Source organism: Centroberyx gerrardi, chromosome 16 (genome assembly GCF_048128805.1).
Source record: "Centroberyx gerrardi isolate f3 chromosome 16, fCenGer3.hap1.cur.20231027, whole genome shotgun sequence".
Classification (NCBI taxonomy): Eukaryota; Metazoa; Chordata; class Actinopteri; order Beryciformes; family Berycidae; genus Centroberyx; species Centroberyx gerrardi.
The window spans coordinates 19,184,206-19,193,328 of record NC_136012.1 but is presented as its reverse complement, the minus strand read 5'-3'; positions in this window follow the sequence as shown (position 1 = coordinate 19,193,328).

Here is a 9,123-nt window from a genome sequence, read left to right as displayed (position 1 = left end):
TCTTCACTCTCATGTGTCTTAACTAACCGTGCATTTGCATTTATGAGAACTACATAAGTCAAGAGATGCAGATGATGTCAGCAGTTTTTAAAGTAGGATACTGTACATCTCTGGAATCTCTACTCAACAATTTTCTTCTTGTTCTTTAGGTTGTTGGCTGTTTTCCAAGATGTAGTTCAGGATCAATGCACTGTGGAACCGAACTCGGAATAGCAGCACTGGGGGTAAAACTCGCTCAGACCCAAGCACAGGCAGTGTGAATCTGACTTGGAGAGATATGATATTTGATATGATATGAAGCAACAATACTTCCTCTTTGACAGAGGAGCCACCAACGCCTTTGTCGGGAAAAACTCATTCATTTATTGACTCTAGTGGTGGATGGGCTTTATCACACAGAAATACATAGGTCCTGCAAAGGGACAGCCTCAGACCACCCATAAGTTATGGACTCCCCAACCCCCACCTGACCCCAAACACACACACACACACACACATACACACACACAGTGTTTCTTGCCACTGCCCACCTCATTAAGCCTGGACGATGGGCAATTTAACCCACATGGAAACAACTGTTCTTCCAGCGTCTCCTGCAGCTGCACTCTTAAACTCGCCCATCAATATGTGTTTATGCTGCTGTCAGTGCTGCAACCTGGGTCCTGCTGCGCTGTATCCCTCAGTGACCATAAGGGGGGAACAACCCTGCACTATTTGTGGGTAAGCCATCATGACCCTCTGCAGAACTCAAGATGTAGATCCGGTGCATACTCATTTAGTTTTCTCTCCTCCTCTCCTCTCCTCTTGACTGATATCTGGACTGCACAGGACTGCAAAAGCAGGATCATCTTACGGTGGATAAAGCAGGACTTTCACTATCATAACACTGTGGATTTACTGGTGCCTTCTTTATGCTGATATGAAAGTGCACTGCATTGCAGGTATATAAGCCAGAGGTGCATTGTTTGGCAGTGTATCAATTTGAATGGGTGACTCAGAGTTACAGTGTGTTGTTGGTTGACTTGTAAGGTGGCAGAGGCATGCTACACAATTTTTGTTAATCAGTGTAAATAATTACTGTGAATAGCAATGCTCTGTAACAATTAAAATGGGTTCACCTATGATGGCTCTTCCTGTCTACAGTACATGAGATAGTTGGTAAATAAAGACAGTCTGTTATATGGTTTCACAGACCCTTCCATGAGGACACATGCATTGATTTGACTCCTGTGCTGTCTTATGTTTCATTAACTTTTGCAAGAAAATAATTGATTCTAGAAGTATGAGTGCTAGTTCAGGAGCAGTGTATAAATTGAATTTAGGTCCCATGCCAACGTACAGCATGTTAACAGTAGGAACAGAAGGTGAGGATTATAAAACATGTTTTGTATGTGTGTGTGTCTGTGTGCATGTGCGTGTGTTTGTGTAAAAAATGATGTACAGTTTATGTTTGTTAATGCATTTTCTATATGTGTGGTCACACCATCGTGTCTGGAGTCAGCCAGGTTCAACGGATCACCAAGTTTTTCTCACAGTGGGCTCCAGAGACAAGGAAGCAGGTTTGGACTTGCCTTCAACTGTCTCTGCCACACACAGCATCCAAATCACACTCTTTGCTACACACACCCAGACTAATTCATGCTATCACTGGGGCAATTTCTGCCAGTGCATTGTAAACAAGAGAGCGTGAAAGCGTAATCCACCAGCAAATCAGAGGATGATAAATAAATCATCTATTTTAGAGATTAACCACAATGACCACAATGCCACTAAACCTTAATCAGGTGGCCATTTCAATATTTCTAAACAAAGGGCACTGCTACTGACAGGCCTTTGGCCAATACCCATTACTCTGGCTGCCCCCCCACCCACCCGGGAACTCCTAACCCCTCAGTGTTAGATAAGGTTGTAATAAGATATAGTCAAAGCCTGGCAACTAATCTGATATTTCACCTCGGTGAGAGATAGGAAAGATATAAAAACGTATTAGGAGTGGGCACTAAGAGGATTAGAGTATGGAAACGGATGTGTGCCGGCGTTTTAATCCACTCATGCTTAACCCTTTCAAGCTGCCCAATCTGCTTCATGCAAATAATGATTCCTTTGTCTCGCCTTTGATGAAGACTTGCGCTAGTTTCAGACCAGTAACTCTCCACACACATCCCCCACTCTCCCCCTCCTCCTTTTTCCTTTGTTTTGTCTGAGAAGGCGAGCAATGGACTGATTGAGCCCAGGTTTGATTAAGATTCTCTGTCCTGTGACAACACAGCACTGGTTTGCGTCTCCAGTGAATTACTCTGGTTTGGAGATTGACATTAGGCGCTTGGTTCAGTAGCTCTGCGTGTGTGTGTGCGTGCGTGCGTGTGTGTGTGTAGACAATCACCCGTGTGTTTGGTTGTGTACACTTGGTCTACAGACACATCTCTGTCTGTGTGTTCGCCAAGCGCTTAGTAGTTTAGTGCAACCTAATCTCGCGTAGCCCAGGTGTGGCTACGCGAGATTAAGCGCAGCCAGACTGTGGAGGGCAATTAATCTTCCTTCCCACGTCCAGGAACAGCTTTAATTCCAGGGTGGGCTGATCATGGCCAGGGTGTGCAGGGTCAAAGGTGAAAACACACATACTTGACCTTTTGACATATGTGAACACCGGTATTAGTTTCAGGGGGGCAATCCCGTTGTTGAGTCTTGCAGGGGCGGGGGGGGGGGGGGGGGGGGGGGGTTTGCGATGAAATCAAGTCATCACTCTGGAGGAGACAGCTGTTACATGGGATGTGAGCAGTCAAGCCAGAGAGAGCAGTCCTGTTCTGTCATCTAGGTCTGCCCTGAAGGGTGGCATCCAGCAGCCCACCAATCCCTGCTCTCTATGGGGACGTGACCCTTGTGACTGCATCGCCGGCTCAGAAGAGGTGTGTGTATGTAACCTTACAGAAGGGCACAGCCATCAATAAACAGCAGTCTGAGGTGGGAGGCAGAGGCAGGGAGAAATAACAGGTGTCAATCTTCATTACCCGTGATCTGCTGCCTCTCCAAATTCCAAATTATTCCCCAATTAAGGAGAAAAATGAAGGCAAGGACGCTCTCTGAATTTGACATCCTAATTAATTACTTCCCTCAGATGAAGAATTGACTCCCACTTCATGTCACCTTGGAGCCCTCTTGTGTGTTTTGCATTGCATAATTAGTCCAGAGAGCTTACTGTAAAATATAAGTTTACAAAATAGAGAGGACCATAGAAACAGTTTACAAGTTAAAATTGTAATTATATAATTGTGTTTATGTTTAATATATATATGAAATATAAAATCTTATATATCTTAATGTATGTTCAAAGCATATCAATAAATGATGAACACAATGGATTTCCATGTGCCATAGAGTTGCTTTTGAGGCATAAAACTATAACTGCCACAATAATAGAACTCACCGAAGGCATAATTGGCTATACTGTGAAATGGGCTGGAGTTTTATTATCAAATCAGTTGTGGTGAATTAAAGCAGTGTCTTTCATCCTGTCCTGTCATTTGAATATTTAGTTCCCTTATGCTATCCCCCAGGCAATTCTATCCCAGATTGTAATAGGCAATTTCATTCTTACAATCAATTACAGGTTGATTGTGAATGATTTACTAGGGAGGGGAAAAAAATGTGAAAAAGAATAGAAATATGATTTTGACATCCATGGGTAACTGTACCAATATGAGCAACTTTATTGAAGGGAGATTTTATGACTTTTATTTTATTTCTCTCTCTGTCTCTTGCTATCTGTCTCTCTCCCTCTGTCTCCCTCCACACTCACACATACATGCAGACAGAATATAAAGTTCTTTACCAGCAGCACAACAGATTTTTGCATAAATCTAACATTTCAGTGTAACTAGTGTCCTTGTGAACAGCGTAGTGATAGTTTTGCAGCATTACAGATGGTTTGATAAAAAAAAAAAAAATCCCCTCATTATCATGTCTACAACATGACAAGTAGAGGGGAACATTGTGCATCACTGTAGGACTTGGCTCCCACCATGTGCATCAGCCGGAGTGTCTTGTGCTCGTGGAATGTATGTCATTCTAGCTTAGAGACGACGCCCTCCTTTGGTGCAATTTTTACACTTGGCAGGGTGATTAACGCATGTGATGCACTAAATCTGGGTTGCCCGGAAAGCAACAGTGCTAGATAGAGTGGGACTCAAAATCTGTCCCTCTTTTGCCTTCTGGCTGCAAATATTCGTTCACTAGAAGAAGAGCTATGTGTTATTAGGATCTGAAACCTTGATCTGTTGATTGTCCTCCTGGTATATACACAGGGAGACAGCTAACTGTGTGTTTGCATGCGTGCGCACTCATGCGCAAGGCTGCCTACCTGCCACTGAGTGAGTGTCTGTATCTCAGTTTTTTATTTCTATTGACTCTTGAAAGTTACAAAGGTAAGTGGATCACATAGTCTTGCATGATTGTCAGCAGAACCTCTTGTTCAATGAATACTGGCTGAGCTGCAGCGATTCTCAGTCTGCCTATGTCCCTGACTCAACTGTATTCAACTGCTTAGCAAATTGTCAGACAACCTACAAAGAGAATTATGGGCCCTGAGGGGTCTTGAGGAAATTGCACCACTGGCAGTTTTATCTGGGGGAGCTGCAGGGCCTAGACAATGCTCCACTTAAGTATGATGACAGACTAGAGGGGATGTACCCAGGCCCTTTCTATAAGCTTCACAAAACCCTCACAGCTAAAAACTAAAACTCCTGGCATCCCCAGCTGAAGTTGTCCCCGCAGGGCAAAAGTCAAGTACTATAAATTTCACATATCAACCAACTTGAAGAGGGAGAGCACATAACATTTCTGCATGTCTTTCATTAGCAAACTAATTCTATATTTTGACAGTCTAAAGTTTCACAGCATTATAATATCCCCTTTTCCATACATCTTGAGTGGTGACAAGTAACCCACTCTGCGCAGAGAAATGATTCATCACCAGTATGTGCTCTTGCTCGAAAACAAATCAAACTAAACACCGAGACAGTTGCCTTACATTGCGACAGACTAAACTGAGCAGGTCGGCGTGCATTTGCCTTTGCTGTGTTTACATATATTCTGCTGCGGGGGATCATAATAGTGGAGGATAGACCTCTAAATGCATGCGTAAGACATGCAGGGGAACGTATTCGCTTTGAAGTGGTTATTAATACACAGACAGAAATTTCCTGCAGGGATCAAGACGAGACACCAGAAAGACACAGTAGCATGGTGGAAGCTCATTTTTCTCCCTTTGCTAGGTTAACATGTTGGTTTGATGCTCTCGCTGCATCTGTGTAATTTGAATTAAACACTGCACATTATAGCTGGAGAGAGCATGGCTCCACATATGAATGAGTTTCCCCTATGGTTTACGTATATTGGCCTGTTTATGAGGGTATTTCTTACATATCCTGTCATATTTTTGATGAAACTCTGCATCTTGCTCCTCCTAAATACATTCCCTCATTTCTGAAATGTGCACTCACTATGTGTCCTGTGCAGTGTATGAGGAAATTTCTCATTAAACACAGTAATGAACAGGAATATCAACACCGGCCAAGGTGCTTTATCAATCCCTGGGGCGGAGAAGTGAACCAAGCTACATAGGCTTACTTCTCACATTCAGCAGAAGGCTAAGTAAGCGAACATTGAGCTTTTTCCCTTATTTCAATACTCAGAGTGAGATAGATAAACAGTGGAATGAGGCTGAGTGTGTATGTTGTACTAGTAGAGCCTCACGCGCCTGACCCGTTCATGGTGATGAATAATGAATGAGCAGGACAGAAGCAGTTACCATTTGGAGACAGTTTCCTGATGAATGATTACTGGCTCCATTGGGTCTGTATTTGCATAGGAGATGAAAACGTCGAGAGGAAGACACATGGCTGTTACAGTAGTGGGGATGTAATACTTTTGACTGCTGAGCAGGCAACTCTCCTAATGTTATAATCAACTAGCATGGCTGGTCATAAGAGACCACACATAAAACAGAATTAGCGAAGACGGGTGGGGGGGGGTGTATGAGGCGACATTTCAAATGAGATGTATTTATCTGTTATGCTATTGAATGGATTGTCTGCTCCTGTAGAAATTCCGATTTATGTTTGTACCATTCTGTACAGCTGTTCCTTTAATAACCACATTCATTACCAGGCGACAGCTATTAACAGAGCAACAAAGCTCTGCAACAGAAGTGAGGGAAATTTCTCAGCAAACTTGCACATAGAGAATAATGAAGGTAAAGATAATGATCACTTTTGCAGTAAATAAAACAGATCCAGATGTATCATCCTTTTGCTGACAGATGAAACCTGTCTGCCACTTATTTTACAGTAGCCGCCACACCACCGAGTCGCAATATCTTCCGGATGTTGAAGTGAGTGAGATAAGCATTTCATGGTCAACGCGTCTCCTCACAAGGTGGTTGTGGTGCTGCAAGGGTGGGATGGCCCCTGTCTGGCCCTGCAGGGTGAGATGAAGTGTCCCTGTCAATGTCAGAACTCTGTTTACACCTCTGAGCAGCCGTCTATGCCACCACTTCTCGCCTCGCCACACAGAATCTCCTTTGGTTTGATCAGCTTTTTGAGTCGGCTTAATCTTGTCAGGCCTGACAATGAAGCCTGATCTCCTCTGTTCTTCTTAGCAGTGAAATCGGCCTACAGCTCACCCTATTCAAACAGGGCCCGAGATTCCCCCAGAATCCATAATCATTTCTATGAAGGATTTTTGGATGTATCAAACATTCTCAAGTAAAGGCACTGATCTGCATTCATCCCTACCATAAGCTGGCCTGGCTGAATACAAAACGGCCCAGCTAAATTCTGAAGGCCCCCCCCCCCTGTAAAGTGCCTAAGATATGCATATGGGGTAGAATAAGAGAGAGAGCTCCTTCCTTCGCTGAAAAGAGACGAGGAGACAAGTGTCTTTTAGTGCTTTCAGGGTAGGTTGGAGCTAAGAAAAAGACAGAGAAACAGAGAGAGAGAGCAAGAGAGGGTGTGTGAGAGAGAGATAGAGATAGCTACAGAGATAGAGAGGAGAAGAGAGAAAGTGGGAGCCATCATTACCACTGGGCTACTTAAAACCCTCCGTTGAGGGCACTTAATTGAACCATTTGTAATAGAGGCTTCCTTTCACCACATACCACGCTGGCAAAGTAAGGAGCAGCTCTACATGTGGGTGGATGTGTATAGGGAGCAGAGAGTGGATGTTCTGCTGCCCAAGATGTTTGCCTTCTTAGATAGAAAGCAAACTCAAATGCATTCCAAATGGTACGCTATATTGTCTCTTGTGAATGTGATGAGCATTTCTTGCCAGAGCCACAATCTGCCCGAATGTGTTGTTCATTTATTTAGCTGCACCTTTAAGTAATAAGGACAAATTGCCACCCTGCTCATGGGAATCTGTGGATTTTGGAATTATACTGCTAACATGAAGCATATAACATATTTTTACATACTGTCTTTTTCTAGCAATACTGCATTTGTCAGTGTCATTTTCCCATTAGGTTATGCTTTGTTCGATGATTGTCATATGCTGCAGTTAGGATTAACACTATTGCATCATTACCCCCTTTATGCTATCAAGCCACTGTATACTGCTACTGTGTCTTTGCATCAGGGTGGCCTCCGATGTGTCTGATAATTGTTCAGATTCAGCGGGAAGACACAGTATCTTAGCACACAGCATATTGAATCTTTGTATGAACAAATGTATGATATCCTATGAGCTATGAGTCATCAAACAGAGCACTCAGAAATCAGATCTATTCCTAATGGTTCAAGGGTTCTGTGATTCGTCACTGAGGTAAAGTACATGCTTTTAAACCAACGCCCTCTTTTCTCACCCAACACCAATGCGCCGGCCAACATTTGATTTCCATTGCACAGTACAAATTTACAGTACCGATTTATGATTTCAGCAAAGATTTTCTTTTAGGTGGTGGGGTTGAACTTCATTTGAAGGTGCACGGATTCAAGTTGAAACTGAGTCATGAGTGGAGATTTGCCAACAGTCAGCAGTAAGTCAGCCACAGCATCTAAAACATTTGCTAAAGCTGTCCTCTTAAAGACCATATTAAGTGAAAAATGGTGCACCTAGCCAAAGTATAGTTTGAGCCAAACAATTCCCCAAATTATGCTTAGTATATATTTGCACTGAAAATAGCCCTATTTTTCCTCCTCTCCATTCCTATAAACACACTGTGAAGTTTTGGTGAGTCATCATGCACTCAGGAGCGTAGCATTTTTAATTGACATCTCTTAGATACTGCAGCTTGAGACGCTTCACTTCCATTTCCAAGGCAACATGCACACAAAGTCCTGTCAGTTCGTCTTTACCACATAATAAGCATGTGCATGTTTTCAATGAACAGCCATTACTACCAGTGTATTACAGCAAGTATGGGTATGGTGGAGGGAAACAAGGATACAGCAAATGCGTGAAACCCACGTTTTCAACCCCAGGCCAACAAATGTGGCTTATTATACCTTGTGACCACATTTGCTGCTGCAACTTCCCAATTTCACCACAGGGATCATTAAAGTTTTATCTTATCTTAAATCTCAAATCTTATTTATTTGAAGTGCATCTCACACAACGTGGACAGTTTAATGAGAGATTAGAGACAAACAAGTATTGGCAACACCTGAGATTATTGGAGAACTACATATCAAAACAATATAAAAACCAGGCAGTAAAAAAGAGATAGAGAAGAGGAGAGATAAGTGCACAAAACAACAGACACTCAAGCAGAACGATGAAAACATGGTTAGAGGGATTACAAATCTACAGAGGAGGAGTGGGCTCTTTTTTCAGTTGGCAAGTCAATGCCATATTAGTCCAATGATGTAAAATAGAAGTAAATTGTGAGTAGGATGCAGCTGCAGTATCTGTAGAGTCTGATTCATGGGGTCTTTGATTGTTTCTACATCGCTGTGTCTATGGCTTACAGAAAGAGCAAACACAAATGAGATAAAAGGAATCAACCAAGTCATTGCCATAGTGACATGCCTCACCAAAGGTATGCTCATTAAATTCTTTGTTGCAAATCCCACGGTGGCATTTTATATCTAGTAGCGGAATGTAGTACACTGTGAACTTTTAGTTTGGTCT